General features: G+C 41.6%; 1 pseudogene; it reads right to left on the minus strand.

Moving 5' to 3' along the window:
• Nucleotides 1–268: 268 nt before the first annotated feature.
• On the minus strand, nt 269–7,999 carry LOC118655820 (annotated as a pseudogene).
• Nucleotides 8,000–21,991: the final 13,992 nt, after the last annotated feature.

Here is a 21,991-nt window from a genome sequence, read left to right on the forward strand (position 1 = left end):
AAAACCAAAAGTAGTTTGTCATCGCAAGCACTAGGAAAGTATGCCATACCACTCTATTATAATCCTCTTTCTTCTGTATTTCTCCCCATTCCATGATGTTTCCGGGCAGTTAGAATACCCAAGACTAAGTTTTCACTGCCAATGGAGCTCCCTCCCTCAGGTCTAGAGAAAATAACATCGAACAGACAGATTATTTCATCTGTCTTTGCATGATGGTTTTAGAGCCAATGAAACTGCAGGTTTACACTTCAATCTTGTGGAAGATAGCATTTTTTTTTTTTTTGTAGCCACGTCACATTTCATCTAAATTTGAATATGTGAAACATAAGAATCCAGAGTTAGATTTTTCTGGCTTATTTCTATAGCAACTGGACTACAGAACTATATACGGGGGAAACCACTCGATAAATATATGCCAGCAGCACCTCCCTGCCTCATAAAGATGCTGGAATGTTTGAGCCGCTTCTGAGGGGTGGATGAGAATGAAGGCAAGAGTGACGGGTAGATTGCTGCTGATATCCAAGCTGCCTGCATCCTCTGGAAGTGATGGGGGTGTGAGCTGATGTCAGCTGCTGATTGCTATGGGAAATTTAAGGAGGATCCCAGTAAACCCACCAGAAAGAAAACATTTCTGAAACACACTGAAATGTATAACTGAAAGCATAATTGCTATTGAAAATTAGAGGATGGGGAACTGTGAACCAAATTTGGTAATATCATTCAATTAAAGAATATGCTGAAACACAGATGACAAGGATGGAATTAATAGCACTGCTAAAGTGTCCATTCACAATCTAGAGAAGGGCTAGGTTGTGGTATCGGTTGAGTCTGGACAAAGGAGCATGGAAAGAGAAATTTAAAAAAAAAACTGCAAAAAATCGGGATTTCCTATCTAATAGTACTGCAGGCAGCCTTGCCTCCTCCCCTCATCTCTCTGAGTCAATCATGGTGTGAAAACAGGGACCTAAGGGGCTCGAGCACTGCAGATGAAGTGCAGAATGGGGGTGTAGAAGGAACTAGGGAACAGTTTGTACCAGTCAAATATGCATTTGGAACCATGGGCTCTTTAAAACTCAAACCAACAGCAATCAGTCCTTTAGGGGACTGGCAGAACGGAAGGGCCCAGAACTGTCTGAGTCCTAGCTTTGGGGCAGGGGTCATTACTAAAGTTTTCTCAACTTCAGGTGCTCAGCAGGCCCTGGGGCTGTGGGGCCTGGGTTGCTGCCCGTACTCATCCCCTGGAGCTGCTGTAAGAAATTAACACAAACTGGGTGGCTTCAAACAGCAGAAGTTGATTCTCTCTCAGTTTTGGAGGCAGGAAGTCCAAAATCTAGATGACAGCAGGCCAGGGTCCTGCCAAAGGTTCTCAGGGTGTTGGGGGTGGGGGGGAGGTTAGGTAGGGGTGGGGGTGGGGGGGAGTGGATCCTTCCTGCCTGGCCCAGCTTCTGGGGGCTCCAGGCATTTTTTAGCTTGTGGCTGCTTTGTTCTAATCTCTGTCTCTGTCTTCACATGTCTTTCTCCCTGGCTTCTTCCTTTCTTATAAGGACACTTAGGGTTCAATTTAGGGCCCACTCAGTTAATCCATCTTAAGATCACTTACTTCCTCACATCTGCAGAGACCCTTTATCCAAATAAGGTCACATGCATAGCTACTAGGGGTTAGGATTTGGACATATCTTTTGGGAGTCACTATTCAACCCACTGTGCAAATCCCAAGACTTGTCAGTCATTCACAACTTACTGTGAATTAGCCTAACCAGGTAACAAATGTGTGTGAAGAATAATGAGAGAGTTGCTGCACTGAGAACTGAGGGGGAGCTGTCTTGGAGCCCCAGATATTTTTCAGGAGGGAAGATGAGGGAGGGGTACCACCGGTGGTGCATCAGGGATCCTGGTAGAGGCTGGGTCACCCTGTCCTGGCATTGAGAGAGGGATGCAGGGGAGAAAAGGGGAACGGGAAGTTCAAGACAAAGATCACTTTCCTTATGTTCATTCCCAGAGCCCCGGAGCTTGCTGCTGTGTGTGGCACAGAAAACCACTTCAGTCAGTGCTGCTTCGGCACGCTTATGTCACCTGGATCTTAGGTCTGACCTGTTACATAAGCCTGAAGTGAATACACTGTCTCCCTAAGGAACTAGTGTACATTTGAGTTGAGTAGCCAGCCCCTGCGGCAGGTGGGAATGTATGTTCTCACTGTGAGAAACCCAGGGTGGACCTGGAGTCTGGAGCCTGGAAGGGGATGCTCTCTGTCAGCCTCCCTGTGTCTAATCCTGCCGGGTCTGTACTAACACACACCACTTGTTAAACCAGCAAGGCCTGGCCTCCTTAGGGGCCTGATCTTGGCAAAGTCCATCAGTCGGGCTGAGGGTGATCTCTGGGGGCATTTTGTATTGACTTCAACAATTTTGCCTATTCCTCCCACTCCTGGAATAACTTTGAATTCTAAAGGGCATCTTAAGAAGAAGGATCTGGACTCTAAAGCTCTTCCTTGCTAATATCTGTTGCATACATTCCTTTATTCTTAGTAATAGCTAATAGGCAGTTACAGGGTAAGCACTCTTCTAAGTCCGTGGTCGCGAGCCACATGCGGCTCTTTGGCTCCTTGAGTGTGGCTCTTCCTACGCCTTAGGAGTACCCTAATTAAGTTAATAACAGTGTACCTACCTATATAGTTTAAGTTTAAAGAAATTTAAATCGTTGTACTGTTGATAGGTGGCTCTGTTGACTAATGAGTTTGCTGACCACTGTTCTAAGTGGTTATAATGCATTATTTCTTTCATTCTCATGAGACTCTTGCAAGTTAGGTATATTCCTGTCTCTGCTCTTAAGGTTCAGAAACTAAGGACCAGAGAATTTAAGAAACTTGCCCAAGTCGCACAGCTAGTAGGTAGAGGATCCAGAAATCAAATCCAGGTGTCTCAACTACAAAGCTCTTCCTAGAAATCACAGCTGCCCGGGGATGGGGAGGGGTGGTACTGGGGCAAGCAGTTCGCACAGTAGAAGGAACTGGGGAGGGAGCCAACAAAAAAGAAGCTTCTTACGAGGAACAAGGACTCAGAGACCTAACGAGTGAGCCCAGCATATTTTCAGACCTCGTGGCGGATACGGTCCTGCCTGCTCAGCACCGGGCCTCTGTGTCCTCGGCTGGTGGCACACAGCCGTTCTCAAGCACGGACGGGACGGAATGGGGCCTCTGCAAGAAGGTGCTGGAAGAAGGAGTGGCCGAGTTTCAGGTCAGCCAGTACTAAAACTTCTGGTTGGAAATCAGGGAAGCCTGGAAAAAACAACAAAACACAACAGGGCAGCTGGTTGTTCTCAGGAAGGCCTCCTTTCAGAAGTGGGATTCCTTGTCCTTATTTAACAGAGTGCAAACCCGATCTTCGGGTGTCTTGTGTCTCCACCTCGTTACAAGTATTCCAACTTTTTAAATGCAGGCCTGGCCTCTCCCCAGTGATGCGGCGCTTAGAGCGGCACAGCTGGCTCCCAGGGATTCAAAGGCGGTATGCATGCTAGTTGATAGAGACCCTTTCACCATTTTAACAAGAGGCGGTGAATAATTCTGAACCTGAGACCACTAGCTGTTTTAAATGCCCAGTGATAATTGAATACAGCTGTTTGACCATTTCTAAATGATTTCTACTTCAGAGTTAGAAAACACCAGAGAGACTTTTGTTGTTCCAGTTACAAAAAAAAAAAAAGAAAAAAGAAAAAAAAAAGACGTTATTCTTGGGAACTCTGGTTCTAGAAAAATAATTGTGCACGTGTTGGAGGAGGAAAACCATGCAGACCTTTTTGACATGTAATATATAAACACCAGTTCCAGGCCCTGCCCATCAACTCCTAAAGGAAAAATATGATTTAAAATGTCTATTTTTCAAGTGACTCCCATGAATTATTTTGAAGAGGGCCATATTTTTTGTTCATCGAAAATAATTTTTTTCACATGTTCACTTCAGGAAAGCTTAAAATAATGGAAACTTTCTCCTAGAAAGAAAATGTCCCAGTTACTGTTGGTGCATAACAAACGACCTCAAAATAGAGCAGCTTAAAACAACCACCATTTCTAATATGCTCCTGGATTCTACGGGTCAGGAGTTTGGATAAAGCACAAACGGGATGCATTGATTCTGCTTCAGGATAGCTGAGACCTCAGCTAGGAAGGCTTGCTTAAAAGCTACGGGTGATTCAAATACCGGGGCTACAGTCCCACGGGGGCTGCCTCACACGCATATCTGGCACCAGGGTTAAGCTGTAGTATTGCTGACCTGAGCACCTATGTGTGGCCGTTCCGTGTGGTTTGGCTTCCTTATAGCATGGCAGTCTCGGCTCCAAGTGCAAGTGTTTCACAAACAAGGCAGGAGCTGAATCACCTGTTGTGACCCAAGCATCACTTGGATAAAGCACAAAAGAGATGCATTGATTCTGCTCCACCACACTCCATTGGCTAAAGCAGTCAAAAACTCACCCGGATTCCAGGGGAGCGGGACACACCACCTATTTGTAGAGAAGTGACAGGTCACTTTGCAGAAGAGCATGTGAGATGGGAGTTATTGTTGCAGTTGTCCTTGGAAAAATACAATCTGCCATAAAAATAGAAAGTACCGAAGTGGTTCAAGAAGAACATTATCCAAGACAGGAGTTGACAACGGGAGGGAAAAACTTAATTGGAATAAGTTCCTTGAAGGGATTTGTACATATTTTATCCAGGATACAGTTATCAACGGTAGGAATAATGATAGTAACTAAATCTTATCGTGTTCACTATGTGCCAGACACTGTTCCAAGTGTCTGTATTAATTCAGTTCATCCTCAGTGGAAACCGTGGTGCAAAGAGGTTAAGTAACAAGCCTGAAGTTACACAGCTGGAAATCAATAAAACAGGCTTTGAGCCCTGGTGATTCAACTCCATTTGCTGTGTGCTTAACCATTCCACAATATTGTCTCTCCAATCCAATGGGAGAAATAGGTAAAGTATAATGAAAAGCAAACTATAAATTGACATTTATTATTTCTGGGCCATGCTAGGGAATGGGAACTGATCTTTTCTCTTTCTTTCTTTCGTTCTTTCTTTCTTTCTTTATTTTTGAATTTAAATGTGTTTTCATTGATTTTAGTGATTGAGGAAGGGGGAGATAAATAGAAACATCAGTGAGAGAGAAATATTGATCAGCTTGGGATCAAACCCACAACCCAGGCATGTGCCCTGACTGAGAATTGAACCAGTGACCTCCTGGTGCATAGGTTGATGCTCAACCAACTGAGCCACACCAGCCAGGTAAGACTGATCTTTCTTGATTGCCTACCACATGCCAAGTATTATGCTCCACATGTTATAATAACCCTATGAGGTAGGTACTATTACAGCCATCTTACAGAAGAGAGAATTTAGGTTCAGAATTGTTAAGTAACTTGCCCAAAGTCACAGAGCTGACAAATGATGGCCCTGGGATTCAAAATCAGATTTGCCTATATATTTATTTAACTTACCTGCTTGTCTCATCTTTCCATAGCTACAGTCTACCTACTCTCGATGGGTTTTGTGTCAGGGTCCATTCAAAATCATCCTTCTTCTTCTTTTAAATGGTGTTCATTTTAATGTTCATAAGGTTTAAAACTACAAAGAACATGATCTCCACCAACAGAGTTGCTAAATAAAATACATGTCCATACAGTGAAATAATGTTCAGTATTAAAGAACAACTATAATACCATTATGGAAGGTACTGAGCGACTTGCACAATACATATGCACAAATAGAATACTATGTATGTGTTTCCAAAACACCCACAAAATAATACCACATACAGTTGGTTCTGCTATCGTGCTTGTTTTTAAAACAACTTGTTATGGCACAACTGATCATTAGGAAACTATCCGAGCATAACACAGATTTCATGATTGCTTAAGGGCAATTTCACCCACAAGAAACCAGGTGAAAACAGCAATCCAGCCACATGGGAATCCACAAATCGCACACACAGACACATCTCAAACTCACAAGCCACCTCAATCCGTTGTGTGTGTTGGCAGCCACAACTATCTGTTTCGCTTCAGACAAGCCTCCTTGGCCCAGGTCTGCAAGCCAACATCAAGGCTTTTTTAAGGTAAAAGCCATTTTCATTCTAGAAATTACATATTTCTTAACAATTTACTATGTGCCTAAAACTGTGCTACAACGTCTATTAAGTTGCTAGACTTTTTAAATTTCACATCACTGGCAAGGGTTTCAAGTGTGATGCCCCCCTTTATTCCACTTGTCAGAATTCCTGTGGTTTTTACTCTGAGATTTTAGCACAGTGACTTTTTTTTTAGGAACACACATTGCATTATAGCAGAACTAACTATACAATGGGTACAAGTGAAAGTGACTTATTTCATTAAAATTGTTCACACCACAGTTAGTTTAGTTTCATGTAATCATGCAAAGCAAGGGAACATATAATACTGTTCTGCAAGGAAAACTGGACTAAGGCTTAGGAGTCCTCATCCTAACTTTGACATAAACCTGCTACTGCTAGTCAATTTGGATGAGTTGACCTCGCTGAATTTCCCACTATGAAAAATGGGATAACAATTTTCCATTAACCAAATACAGCGCTGCCGATAAATGAGATAACTGGCTTTCGAATCACTGTACAAGATATGTGCGGCATTCAAACGAAGTGTGGTCGCGTTACTGAAATGAGTAATTGAGTCCCATGCTTCTTAAATCTGAGTCTGACAGTAGAGTAGCCTTCCTTACTTCACAGTATGCCCTCGCGTCCCCTGTCCTATATCCAACGGCAAAGGAAGCTCAGGACAGGATGCAACACTAAGCGGAGAAGGTGATGCACCAGGGACCTCATGTACAGGCCTCCCGTTTTCAGGCAGTGTGGACGGTGGAGGCTACCTCACCTCCTTTCCTTTGTTGGCAGTGGTCCATCAGGGCTGCAAGAGTCTTCAGTCTTATCTTGGGATCGGATGTCCAAACCAGGAGGCACTGGAGTGTTGGGCTACTCTCAAGGTCCAAATCCACACCCCGATCATCCTCTGACTGTAGCTGGGAAGGTAAAACAGAGTAATCGGTTATATTCTTTGAGTTCCTGAGGCAAAGCAGCACAAAAGCTCTGACCTACAAGTCCAAATGAGCAGTTTAGACTCCTCTGGCCTGTGTATTTTCTGATTTTATTATGTAACTATCCCAACTCAGCCAGTCTGACTATTATGTCCCTCAGAGATGTATTTAGGGTTGCCTTTCCCTCCACTTTGTAACAATTCTCAGTGTTGCTCATCTGGATGATTTTGCCATCTGTGCCCTGGAATACGTACAAAATGTCTCTGACAAGGGCTGCCTCAGTAATTTCCACATGTCTCCTTGACCTTGTCACATTGCGAAAAACAGTGGTAGGGATGCCTTTTGAGGAAGCGGGTTGTAGAGAAGGCTGGCTTGCAGTTAAAGTCCATGCAAGACATGACCCCCAACTGCTGTGGAAAACAGTCTCCTACTCCCGGGGCCTTGGTGAGACTGTGGGCTTGAACTGCTGGTGCCGCTGCTTCCCGTGGGGCCAGAGAGTCCTGCGCTGACACGGGGCTGCGATCCTGGTGGTTCAACGGGAGAGTCTGAGGCCTGGCATAGGAGCAGGGAGGTGAGTGGGCATCTCTCGGTGATGCGAGAGCAAATAAACATGGCGTAGCTAGAAACCTTGTTTGGCTGCTTGCGTGGATCTTCGCTAAGGCTCAGCAAGAGGTAGAGATGACTCTTTATTTTTCAAAACTCCTTGTGAGTGAAGTTTCTATGGAGTTCTGCAAACAATGCTGTATCTGCCTCTTTGTCGAGTGAGTTCTGTATTTTTTTTAGTTACTAGAATTTCATCTCTTTTAACAGTTAAGGCAAAGTTGCTGCCAATAACTTGTCGCCATCCTGGAACTGCTGGGCTACATCAGCTCCGCTCTTGCCCAGAATCCGGCAACACAGGTTCTGCAGCAGGACGTTCTGTGACTTCTGGTTGGGAGCCCTCATGGAGCAGCAGACCCCAGCCCGCCTTCCCCCGCTGAGTCCTGCGATGCCCCAGTGCTTGTGCCTGGCCCACACCCCTTGGGCTCCAGGCGTCTCCAAAAGGCCCCGCTGGAGTCTTTTCCTTCTTGATAGCATGACATTTGGCAGAACGTAGCTGAATAAATCCGAACAGCTAAAATCCCCTGGTTTGATTATGGAGCTTTTGGGACTAATGTTGCAACATTTGTGTTTTCTTTGTAAATTCCTGCTGGACATGACCCATGACTTTTATCTTAGGTAACGAGCCTGGATTCTGGAAGGATTTTTTCCTTTCTCTCTAAGAATATGACTTATTGAATACCTGACATTTTCAAGAATTTATCCTTTGCCCTACCAGACCATTAAGTGAGCAGTAACTGCTCTGAAAATGTCTGTGTTTTGCTTGATCTTCAGCTATAATTTGATAGGCACTCAACCATAACATTATGATTATGAAGCACTTAGGGAGGACAAGATGCTCTCTAAGTACTTTCCTATTTTGTGCTTTCCCCTCTAAGTCTCCAATGCCAACTGTGCTGGGGCCCTAACGGATTCTAAGAGGGTTTCTTGAGCTGTCAAGGAAGAAAGAGGCAATTTGATGTAGAAATCCAAGGATATTTGTGTGTTCTTCTGTATTCCATCGATGTGACGGACAGCTTCAGCTCTTGGCCAGACTGCTCTCTCTGACTTGCTTCCTGTGCTGACAGCTAATGTGTTACTCATGAGCTGTGGATTCAGAAAGTTATACGGTTTGCCCCTTTCTTCAACAGCAAACATGGCACCAAATATATCATTGCTTAAAGACTGACACTGTGTTTCCAGGGTTAGGACTTAGTGGACTTTATCCATAAAGCAAGTTGAGGGTTTTTAATTATCAATGCTCTTATCAAATTATAATGACATTATTTGGGATCACATCTGTTCCTAACAGGATCAAATTTAAACTAATGACAGGAGATCAAGAAGTCACAATGGTCTTAGACGGTTACAGAATCTATCAACACGACATTCAGGCATCAATACAAACAGGGATCTAATGAGTAAATGGTATTTCTTATCAGGATATAACATTTGGATATGTGTGAGTTTTTTTTGTTTGTTTGTTTGTTTGCTTTCTAGTCCAAAAAGCTGTTTTCATCTTAGAGTATGTGTAGTACCCAACACTAGTTCATTTTTAATAGATGTTCATGGACTTGTTTGGAATTATCTCAGAAGCTTGCTCAGGGGGCTTTGTTTAAAGCAAGAAAGGGCTGAATTTTTTATATGTGGTCCAAACCTCCCAAGTCCCCAGCCCAGTGCTCTCCATTTGAACTCATCCTTAGCATTCAGTGGTCTAAGGTGCATTATATAGTAACTGATTTACTCATGGTCCCACTGGAAACTTTATAATCTCCTAAGGGCTCCAGGTCCATTCACAAGGACTTAGCACATACAGTGGATGCTCAGTATAATTTGCTGAACAATTGCAATGACTGAATCATCCATCTTATTAGGAAAAGTGTTTCTACTAAGTTCTATCTCAGTCACAGAAGTTGCTCATCAAATCCCATTCTGGATGAAACTGCTGTTCTTTGCAAATATTTAAGATATGCATGCTTTGGTGTTTGCCTTCAATTTTCTTCAGGGGGCACTGGCAGGAGTGGAGGCCATCCTCTTCTGTCTCCCAAGGCATCCTAAATTCAGTCTTCACCCAGATTAAAAATATGCACATAAAAACAGAATCATCTTAATCTCATTACAGGAAAAAAACAAAACCCACACACACATACTCAAGCGAGTTGAAATAAAGAGGAATTTATTGTAAAAGTCTGAAGAAATCCTATGATTAATGACACAGCTGGGGACCTCTGGGAACTCGTCTTCAGGCAGATCATTTCTCTTGATCTTTCTCAGAATATTCTCTTTACTTCTCCTTGCAGGTTGGCTCCATCTTTCCTGGGGAAACCAGCTTCTTCCACAGGCCTTTTAGGGTCTGCTTCCCCGTAATTTCAGCTGCTTTTAACTTGGCATTTAGCTACATTTTTAATTTGGCTATAAAGCCAATTCTATTACCAGTTAATTATATATGATCTATGGGCTCTGGAGCCTAACATGTGGATTGATCCAGTCTCTATGTTTCAATTTCCCAAATTTCTAGGAGAATATGAATGGCCTAACTTGACTCACATGCCCTCTATTGGTACAATTACCAAGGGATGAGTCCTACCTCTTCAGGGATATTAGCAGGAAACGTTCTCCAAAAAAAGGGGCTGTGGGCAAGATGAAATGATGGATGTATCCAGAACAAGAAATTTCAAAAAGTACCATGGAAATCTGTCTTTGGAAGGAGATGCTCTTGATTAGATTGTGGTAAGAACATTTTAAATTAAAATGATGAAAATTCATTCTCATTCTTTGTAACTAATGCTACCTCACCTTTTATTGCTAAAATATATCTTCATCTTTGAATTTGTATTTCTCTTCCACAAATTATTATCTTTAGAGGATACTTTTTTTGAACCTTGGCCTTGTAGGTCCTTCCTAAGTTAGAAACCAAATAAGGATAAGTCCTTCAAACATTTCTTGTTGCTTCTGGCAGTTTCATTTGTAATGATCATTTGGGCTAAATTAAAATAAGGTTGGAGACAGTGGAACTCAAACTCCAGGGAAAAAATTGAAAAAGCTGGGGGTACTTTTGAAGCTTAAGAGGATGAAAGAGGTTGTAAGTAGTATTGAATTTTTCTTTGATAATGTACTCATTTAAAAATCTGCTTTCTTTCAAAATAGTACATGATTTTATTGAAGAATTAAGTTTGGAAAATATGGATAATCTTACATCTTAAAGATTAAAATAAAGGCTGACTAGAAATGATTGTAAATTTGAACATTAAACTTTTAAAAATTGTGTCACTTTAATTTAATTGTGGAGATTTATAATGTAATTCCATGTTACCAAGAGCTTGTTTCAATTCAGCCTCAAATATCCCATCTACATTAAACATGTTTATAGTATCTACCAGCCCATAGTAGCTTCTAGTGAGGCAATCTGTACTTGAGAGAGAGACAGAGATGAAGAGAGGGGAGGGAGGGAGGGAGGGAGGGAGGGAGGGAGGGAGGGAGAGAGAGAGAGAGAGAGAGAGAGAGAGAGAGAGAGAGAGAGAAACAAGAGAGATGACCCAGCCCAAGACTGACTTGTAACCCCTGACGTTCAAAAGATGTATATTCCCTCTTTCAGAAATGTGAAGTAAGAAATGCCAAGAGAAGGAACTCAGGAAGTATTATTTGGAGCAGAAGCTGACCCATTATGACTCAGAGGAACTTAATTTTCAATCTGTTCTGCAAAAGTCAAAGAGAAATAAAAAACCCGCCTAGAGAGAGAAAGAGAAACACAGCAACACATTAGAAATCAGGCATCTTCTGAGGGATTGATGGCTCACTGGTCCCTAGATCTGCCCCAGATCCATTTTTAACCCATGTGGAGACTTACAGCAAAACCCCTCTTTTCTTAAAAGTATCATGAGTGGCTCTCTGTTACTTGTAACTCAGAAGGCCTACCTTCAACACCATCTTACCCAGGGTTCATGTAAAAAGGCCAAGGGGTTGCCAACTTACATGGGACAGTGAAACTTGATACTTTGATATTCATAATACTGACACTGAGCCTTTGAAAATGGAAATTTGAAAAAAATTGGGGCTTGGCCTGCTTTCCCAGAGCAATGAGCTTCAACCTCTCCCTCGCCCATGCTGATGTTAGCATCTGGCTGAGGACTCAGCTACAGTAGAAACAGCCACCAACAAAGGTGGCCCAGTTTGGCAACTCCAGTCCAGGGGTGAGATGCCTTCCCAGTTTCTGAACAAGCAGGCAGTTCCTTGGCAAAACCATGAACTTCTATCCTAAGAGCGAGGTCTCAGAAGGGCACAGAAGTTAACTAAGCTTTTAGTAGCTAGGATAGAAGTGATCTGGGCGGGGAGGAGGAAGGGGAGAGCTGGATGTGCCAGTCCCCCTGTAACAATGAGGAGACTAAATAGGCTGGCTCACCAAGTGGAGTGTGTGTGTGTGTGTGTGGCACTGAGGCAGCAGAGCAGTAAGCAGAGATGAGCCTTGCATCTGCTAAGAGTGAAATGGCTGTCTTGCATCTCAGGGAGAGTGTTAGATCCCTTAGATGGCCTGAGCTTTAAGCTTTATGTTTAAGCTCTCACTGAAGGGTCAGCCAGGACAGGTTCTGACCCCCCCTTCTCCCCGCACCCCGCCTTCCCCCCCCCTCCCACACACACAGTGTATTAAGAATAGGTATCTTTGGCCCTGTGCGTTTTAGTCACTTTGGGAGATGGAAGTGCATCCTACCTGCTAGAAGTGCTGACAATGATAGACATATAAAAAGACAGCCAGCCAATATTGCCAATAGGTATAAATTAAACATTTAAAAAACAATTAAGAGGCACTATATTGCATGGATTCTGGAACCAGATATTCTAGGTCTAATTACCAGTTCCACTGCTTACTACCTGAGTAACTTTGGTCAAGGCACCTAACTTCTCTGTGCCTCAATCTTCTCACCTGTATAAAGGGGATGATGAACACAGTATGTACCAATTTGGTTACGGTGAGGATTAAATGTGTGACTTTGTGTGAAGCCTGTATAATAGTGTCTGGCACATAATAAACATCCAGTCAGTGTTGTTATTATTATCTACGGCACTCCATGTATAAGGCTCTCACTCCATGGAGACTTATTGGAGGCCATACCACTAAGTTTATGTTTGACACTGGTTCTTTCTTTCTTTCTTCTTTTTTTAAAATATACTTGTGTTGATATCGGAGAGGAAGGGAGAGGGAGTGAGAGTTAGAAACATCAATGATGAGAGAGAATCACTGATTGGCTGCCTCCTGCATGCTCCACCTTGGGAATCGAGCCCCCATCCTGGGCATGGGCCCTGATTGAGAACTGAACTGTGACCTTTTGAGCCACACCGGCTGGGCTTTTTATTAACAATCTGAAATAAAACTAAACTTTACATTTCCCATGCCTCTGCAAAGGAAGGAAAGTATTACCCACATTTTATCCTTAATTATAAGTGGAGAAAACTAAAGAATGAAAAGTAAAATTTCACCCTAAATGTGATGTTGCTCTCTCATCTGCCTTCCCCCCGCCCCCTTCAGCCACCGAGCTGTCTGACTTCGCTGTCATTCTCCCTGCAGTAACATGCAGGAGTAGAGGACACTGGCCGAACTCCAGGCAGTGCATGCCCTTCAGATGCTCTAGAAGCACAGCATTAAAGCATCCCGGGGCTCAGCACAGGGTCTGGCACAGAGTAAACACTCACTGCTTATTCACTTATTCTAAGTGATTGAACGTCAGCTTCTCTCCTGCCTTTTTGACCTCATCTCCTCCTGTCTCCAAATCTTCAACAAGACTTCTCTTTTTCAACTTTAAATTATGTATCCAATATTTCAAAACTTCCAGTGATCTCACCTAGGGTGAACTTCCTTATCTCCTTGTATCTCCTTGTCCCTTTCACTGTTCCTTGCTTACTTCAGTTAATGTATCTTCTTTGGCTGTGCTCTTCTTCCTCATTTTTATCCCACACACAGTACCAAATATAACTCCCTCTTTACTTGAACATTTTGTTTACACTCAAATTGCCCTGCTTTCTCTTGCTTGGAATTATAGTTGTAGTTGACAATTTAGAGGTATTTCACAACCCACATCCCCTCTCTTCCAAAGCTTGCTGCATAGTAGCTGTGTTTGAACTTCATGACCCTGCCCTTAACCCAGCTGACAGACCAAGGGTGTTTTTTAAAGTTTTAAGCCACTAAGTTTTGGGGGTATTTTCTTTTGCAGTAGTAAGTGATTTTATCATTATCCTCAAGAATTGCTTCATAAAATTTCCAATTGCGCATGAAAAATATACTTGGAGCTATAGACATTTCAACTGAATATACATATGATTTTATTACAAAATTATGGAATGCAAGAAACTTCCATAAGGAATACATTGAATATGATGTATGGTATGTAACATATGGTAAGTCTATGATAAATACCAGAGAGATTATAAATTTTAAAATGCCCAGAGAAGGAGGGAGAGGACAAGTGATTTGATTTTTAAGATTTTTTTTTAAAACTAGTTTTTAGCATCTGCTGGTCTGGACATAGAAGAAAATACAGTTAAAAATGCTTAACATTGAGAAAATGTTTATAATTTCATAGAGGAAATAAATTTGGTTCATTCAGTTAAGATTCTTTGGTGTATTTGTGGCTTGTTTTTGGTCAACTGTAAGTTCTTTCTGTCATGTTGACTTTAGCCAATCATAGCATAAGGTCTGAACACAAGAGGGGAACGACCCCTAATATAATTGACCAGTCACCAGGCAAAAGAAAGGTTAATAGGAATATAATTTACAGGCAGGTGAACTTTTATGAATTAACAGTTTTGATTTTTGTGGGCTTAATGTGTTTAATTCCCCCATTACTGCGATAAAGCTGCAACCTTGGTTTAACGTCTTTCCTAAGGAATGAAAAGTGCCATTTTGTCTTATTATTTCGCTTAGGGGAGTAGTTATAACTTCTACCTATCTGGCGTTCGTTCCTACTTTCACTGTTAACCGGGAGGTCAGTTCCATCTGTGCTGAGCTGTGTGTATCAGCGTGCCCTTGAGTGTCCTGTGTGAACTGGCACGTGGTAATGGAGATGAGGTCACTCTGCTGGTTTTGCAGCAAAACATACCCGATCACCTGTGCAGTTGCAATGGCAGAATGTAAAAGATTATGCAGAAGTAAGACTAAAACAAGTGCATTCAGTATCATTTAAGGCGAATGGACAGTCATAAGCAACTTGGAGATGGAGGAAACATTAGATCAAAAGCTGAGACCTAGCTTCCTGATACCAGCTCATCTTTTAGTACTTCCCTCATAGAATGATGCTATTGTGTAGCCTCTGACAGTTTAGAAAGCACTTTCATTTGGGTTCACTTCTTATTTAAGTTCTGAGGTCCTAGTTGCTACAACTGGGGCATTTCACAACGAGCAGGAAAGTTACAGATTGTGCAGACTCTGCAGCCAGAGTCCCACACCCTCCCTCACTGTCCCTCATTCTGGCAACAGGATTTTTTACCTCCTGAGTGGGAGCCTCTGGGACTCCTGGTCTCTTGTTGCCTTACTTGCAGCTGTGCCACTTGCTCTATCTGTCACCGTGCCTTAACAGAATAGGTCCTAAATAGATATTTATCAAATTGATTTATTATCACCGGGCTGCACAAAACGAGTACAAGAGCTTTCAACACATATTTATTAATTCATTATTTAATATTTGCACATCCTCCCTCCCACAATATTACTTCTGTAGTTTTATTAAAAAATGATAGTACTTTACGTGTTTTAATACTTCGTAGTATACAAGTTACTGTCACATGCATTATCTTGTTTAATTTTCTCAAAATCCTTGTGGGATATATAGGCAGGATATTATCATTCCAGTTTCACAGATGAAATAACTGAGGCAGGTATAAAGAGATTGGGATGCAGAACTAAGGTCTCTCTGTCTCCTAAACTAGCCTTTTCTCCACTTTTTAGGATGCCTTTTTCCTGCCTGTTTAACCTCTTTCCTTGAATCCCCATCTCAGTGGTGAGTGAAAGTAGGGAGGCCCTCTTCTAGGACTATCTCATTGCTACAAGTTCTCTTCACTGTTGGCAGTGACTCTGGCCTTGGGCTAAGAATGTAAAAATAAATTATTTTATTAAAAAATCACTAATCAACACATATGTAATAGCTTAATCAATAAAGAAAAAATTACTAACCATGTAGCTTCTAAAATGTGTATCTTGATTTCAGCAAAGGGTTTTATGATCCTACTAGAGGCCTGGTGCATGAAATTTGTGCACTGGGGGGGGGGGGGGTTGTCCCTCAGCCCAGCCTGCACCCTCTCCAATCTGGGACCCCTTGGGGGATGTCCAACTGTCCCTGTGGATCGAGCCTAAACCGGCAGTTGGACATCCCTCTCACAATCTGGGACTGCTGGCTCCCAATTGCTCGCCTCCCTGCCTGCTTGAGTGCTCTTAACTGCTTCTGCCTGCCAGCCTGATCACCCCTAACCACTCCCCTGCTGACCTGATCAACATCTAACTGCTCCCCTGCCAGCCCGATTGCCCCCAACTGCCCTCCCCTGCTGGCCCAGTCCCCCACAACTGCCCTCCACTGTCAGCCCAGTTGCCCCTAACTGCCCTCCCCTGCCGGCCTGTTCCCCTCCAACTGCCCTTCCCTGTCGGCCCGGTCACCCCTAATTGCCCTCCCCTGCTGGCCTGGTCACCCCTAACTGCCCTCCCCTGCAGGCCTGATCCCGCCCAACTGCCCTCCCCTGTAGGCTGGTCCCCCCCAACTGTCCTCCCCTGCAGGCCTGGTCACCCACAACTGCCTTCCCCTGCCAGCCATCTTGTGGTTGTGGGCACTGCCATCTTTAGGGTGGGGCAGCCATTCAGCATATTCTCTCCTTATTGGCTGTGGGCACCACCATCTTTGTGATGGCCTGAGGGTCAATTAGCATAGTCCCTCTTTATTAGATAGGATGATACTTATGTAGATAAAGTTACTATTAGATTTTATTTTATTATTGTTTCAATAACAATACCCAACTCTACAGTGACTTCCACTATCAAAGAGAAGAACATCAAATGTTCACAGCATTACCTGGTGCCCTGTATGATGTGGCTCCTACCGACCTCTCCAACCTTATCTGATACCCCTTTCCTGCTCATTCAGTAAACTCCAGCAACATGAAGTTCGTTTTGTTCCTAACATATGCCAAGCTCTTTGCTACCTTAGGGCATTCGTACTTGTTAAACCTGCTGGGTGGAATATTGTCAAATCACTCAAATCTCACACAGGTGACACTGTCAGTCAGTCATCTGCTCAAGGGCTTCTTGAAGGGTCTTTTCCTGGACTCCTTATTGAGTCAAAAAGGCTAAGTATAGGATAGTGTATATAGCGGGCGGCATTTCTCTTTGAGATTATTTATACAAACAAACATACACAGAGAATAGCACAGGAAACATTCACAAGAAATTGATAACAGTGGTTTCCACTAGGGAGAACTGCAGGATGAAAGGTGGATTAAGAGAATTTTCACCCTTTTGTATTATTTGAATTGCTTATCATCTGTGTTAATACCTATTAAAATAACTAAAGCCTCTTTAAAAGAATGAGAAAAAGAGCTCATTGAATTATTCAAACTTTATAAATTGAAAATGTAACAAGAATAAATATTTAATATTTCACTTAGATTCAATAATTCAATTGTACAGGTCCTGGTGAAATGGATCCTACTTAAAAGCAGTTCATCTGAGAAACCTAAGATTTATTGACCACAAGTTCAATACGACCCAACCATGTGGCTATTTAAAAAAGTAAGTGCATCCACCCAATAGCAGCAGAACACACACCCTCCTCAAGCGCACAGGTAACATTCTTCAGGAGAGATCACATGTTTGGTTGCAAAACAAGTCTTAACAAAGAGGAGAAGCCTGAAATCATACCAAGTATTTTTTCTGATCACAATTGAATGAAACTAGAAATCAATAGTAAGGAAAATTAGAAACTTGAAAAATGCTGTATGCAGAAATTAAACCCACACTCTTGAACAATCAATGGATCAAAGAAAAAAATCAAAAGAAAATTAGAAAATACCTTGAGACCAATGAAAATATGTACAATGTACCTTACGGGAAGCAGAAAAAGCCGAACTAAGAGGAAACTTGGTAGTGATAAATTCCCATATTAAAAAAGAAGTAGGAGCTCTAGCTGGTTTGGCTCAGTGGATAGAGTGTTGGCCTGCGGATCAAAGGGTCCTGGGTTTGATTCTGGTCAAGGACACGTACTTTGGTTGCAGGCTCCTCCCCGGCCCTGGCCTTGGCCCTGGTCAGGGCTTGTGCAAGAGGCAACCAATGGATGTGCTTCTCCCACATTGATGTTTCTCTCTTCCACTCTCCCTAAACATCCATGGAAAAATATCCTTGGGTGAGGATTAACAACAACAACAACAACAAAAAGTAGGATCTCAAATAACCTAACTCTGCACCTCAAGGAACTAGAATAAGAACAAACTAAGCCCAACGTTAGCAGAAGGAAGAAATAAAGCTTAGAGCAGAAATATAGAAAATAGAAAAAGACTAGAAAAATCAACAAAATAGGATTGGGTAAAAAAACATGGCATTTACATGCAATGAAATATTATTCATCCATAAAAAGAATAAAATCTTGTCATGTGCTACAATATGGAAGAACTTGAGGACAATTTGCTAAAGAAGACAGAAGGACAGATACTGCATGATTCCACTTATATGAGTTATGTAAAATAGTCAAATTCATGGAAGTAGAATGTACAATGTTGGTTGCTAGGGGCTGGGGAAAGGGAGAAATGGAGTTGCTGTGCAATGGGTATAAAGTTTCAGTCACGCAAGATGAAAAAGTTCTAGATATCCGTTGTATAATGTTATCCTTGAGTTAACAATACTCTTAAAAATTTGGTGAGGTTTGATCTTATGTTATGTATTTTTTACTACAATTAAAAAACTGAGTGCACCTCACAATAGCAATCAAAGAAATGCAAATAAAAAAATTACCACCTGTCAAATTAGTAAAGATTTTAAAATGCTGGTGATAGTTCCCTGAGGCAGGCTCTCCCATTTACTGCTAGTTACAGTATAAATTGGCAGGCACAGCCGTTTTTAAAAATGCTTTGGAAATATGCATCAAAGGGTCTTAGAAATGTTTATACCCTTTGATGTAATAACGTTACTTGTAGGAATCTGTCCTCATGCAGTAATAACAAATGTAAATATGTTTATATTTATAAGACCAAAAATTAGAAATCTTCCAGACATTCCATAGGGGAATAGTTAATAAATGGTGATAGATATGATGAAACAACAAAAATGTTATGAAGTCTTAGAGACAAGAGAAAACTGCTCCGAATAGAATATTAAGTGAAAAAATGCAGGATAAGAAACTGTGAATGCATCAAACAGACTGTCAAACCACAGTGGGAAGGCTGGGGAGGGTTGGGGGGCAGGAGCGAGGAGTGTAAGAGATCAACCAAAGGACTTGTATGCATGCATATAAGCATAACCAATGGGCACAAGACACTGGGGGGTAAGGGAGGCCGGGGAAATGTCAAGGGGGGGGGGGGAAGGAAACATATGTAATACTCTTTGTAATACTTTAAGCAATAAAAAAAGGAAAAAGAAACTCTGAATGGTGGTTATAGACAGTATTATCACTACTATGTCAACAATTAAACATAAAAAAGATTAAGAACAAAAAATGTTATATGGGGGTTGTTTCTGGGTAATGAGACTATAGATGTCTGAAATAAGATTTTTAAAAAATCCACCCCCTCCACATTTTCCAAATTTCTGACAAAGAGCTCATATTACTCTCCCAGTCAAGAAAAACAGGTATAATTTAAAAATGAAATGTGATCTAGGTTTCATAAAAAAGATGATCAGTTTGTCCAAAAATATTTATTTTAATATATTACAAGACTAAATTACTCTTTAGTCTTCGCAAACATAAACATCTAAGGTAGAATGCAGAGTGACCAAAAATTAGACTCTTCATCCCAAAAATACTACTGAAAGGTATTTGATTGATTTTTTTTAATGTATGATAAGATAAACATAAACTCTTTCACAAAATCTTTTAATTCTTACAAGGGGTAGACATAACAGAGAGAGAAATCAAGAGAAAACCTTACATTATTTATCTGTGTAGTAAACATATGCCCTTTTATTGTCCAAGGAACAGCATAAACTCCCCCTGGGGTGTCGTGGGTGGGTAATCCGATTCAGGAGAGTGGTTTAGGGGAGGCACAAGTGGAATGGCAAGCAGGGAGGAAAAAAGAGGGTCTGCCCTGGCAGCCAGGTCGGCCAAACCCCACTCTGGCTTTCAGTGGGTTGGCAGATGGCACAGCCAGATTGTCCCACCAGCCTGGAGCTACTAACTAAAACAATTACATTCAAGAAGAGATAAATTTATGCTACAATCAGATTCCTAATATTAGCTGAGGAAGATGGGGTGATATTATAATTGGCTTAAGTTGTGAGCAAAAAAAACTCTAGTCAGGGATGGGCCGAGAAAAGTATAAGCTGGCATCCCTAAGGACCCAAAAACTGACTCTTTGAGAAAATCAAATTTATGTCCCACCACTCTGCTCTCCTTCCTGCCCTGCCATTTAATCTCAGATGAGATGTGTTCTTTTACCTTCCCTTATATATATTTCCTTGAAATCAGAGAAAGCAAATTTGGGGAATTTGGGTTGAATCTAGAAAATATATATGATTTTGGTGGGCCATGGTGTGTGTGTGTGTGTGTGTGTGTGTGTGTGTGTGTGTATATATATATATATATATATATATATATATATATCCACACACAAATCACAAAACAAAAATCTTGAATAACTTGACAACAGTTAAAAATTGAGAGATTTGTCATAAAAAGAAAGATTTGGGGCTTTTAAAAAATTAAATTTAGCATTGGTGAGTTGATATTGTCAAATGACAACAATAAGCTGGAGATGAGTGACATATGCCCCTTTCAGGTGTCATGGGCTCACCAATTTGCTGCAGTCCTCACTTAGCCCATTTGCATTTCCATTCCTGGCCCCTGCACACATTCCTGAGGTTTTCATGTCTCAGTGATTTACAACACTGGTGCGCCAGCTCTGAGCTGCCTAATATAAAAAGCTTCCTCTGATACAAAAGTCATCCCAAGCAACCCTTTCAGCAAGTAACTCTGATAAAGACAGATCCAGTTAAGCACTATAAACGTGCTCAAAGATGTGCTGGGAAAGTAGAAAGAAAGATACCCCTCTGGAAGTCAGGGGTGCCATGGGCAGGCAGTAGCATAAAGGGCCTTAAAGACTAGGACTTCTTATGGGAAACTCACAGCCTAGTGTTTGGAACTTAGTAGGAGGTTAATAAATGTTTGTTTCCATCCTCCTAAGAGCAGATGCAGAGCACAGCAAGGAGGAAATAGAGCCGAAACAGTGTAATGCAATGCACAAAAGCACAGCATGCCCAGAGAGGAGGAGGGAGGAAGTAATTGTAGCCCAGAGAGCAGTAGAAGCAACAGAACAAGCCTAGAGAAGTTAGAATGACAGAGCCAGGTACTATAATAACGGGGACTACATAATTGTGACATGATTCTGACAGATCTTTGCTAGCCACACATCCATATGGTAAGCAGGAGCATAGAGTAGATAGATGAAAACAGCATGAAGCAAGCAGAAAACCAGCCAGAAATTCACACCAAGACACTGGTCATGGGAAAAAATTCAACCCTTTTATGAAAGATTGTTGATGAAAACTATAACCATATGTATAAAAATACAGAGAATAGGGAACTTTTGCAGAATAGCTATATTTAGTTGAAGAATAGAATTTCTATGCTTAGCTGAAATAAGTTGTTTAAAATTATGTTTGGTATTGTCTTGGGCTCACCTTTGGTGAAGCTTTAGTTACTTTGGAATCATTTATTTCTAAAGCCTCAATTTAAAACAATAGTTACTAAGTGAAGTACAATTTCCTGAAGCATCATGTCACTACAGTAATGACCTGTCAGAGAATGTTAGACAAAGGGTGCTGGAATGCGGGCTGGAAGGTTATAGATGCAATTCTTTTCTTCCTGGCCCTTTCTTAGGGTCATAGCCAACCAGTCACTGTTTATGCATACGGTAGCTTTTGCAGTATTTATTTCTTTAAATATTTAATAGTCTTGAGAGACAGTGACTGGCAGTAATATGTAGAGTTTCTAGCATGTTTTGAATGCTTAATAAATGGTAACAATAAAATCCTGCATGATGAAAACAGCAGTCAGTACACCTATGACACTCTAAACTATTTTAAAGCCATAGAAATAACTATTTAGAAAAGTATAAAAAGCAAATATAGTGCATTGACTAGAGTAATAAAGAAACATTTTATATTCACTAGAAAGTTCACCC

This window comes from Myotis myotis, unplaced genomic scaffold, assembly GCF_014108235.1.
Source record: "Myotis myotis isolate mMyoMyo1 unplaced genomic scaffold, mMyoMyo1.p scaffold_m19_p_1, whole genome shotgun sequence".
Classification (NCBI taxonomy): Eukaryota; Metazoa; Chordata; class Mammalia; order Chiroptera; family Vespertilionidae; genus Myotis; species Myotis myotis.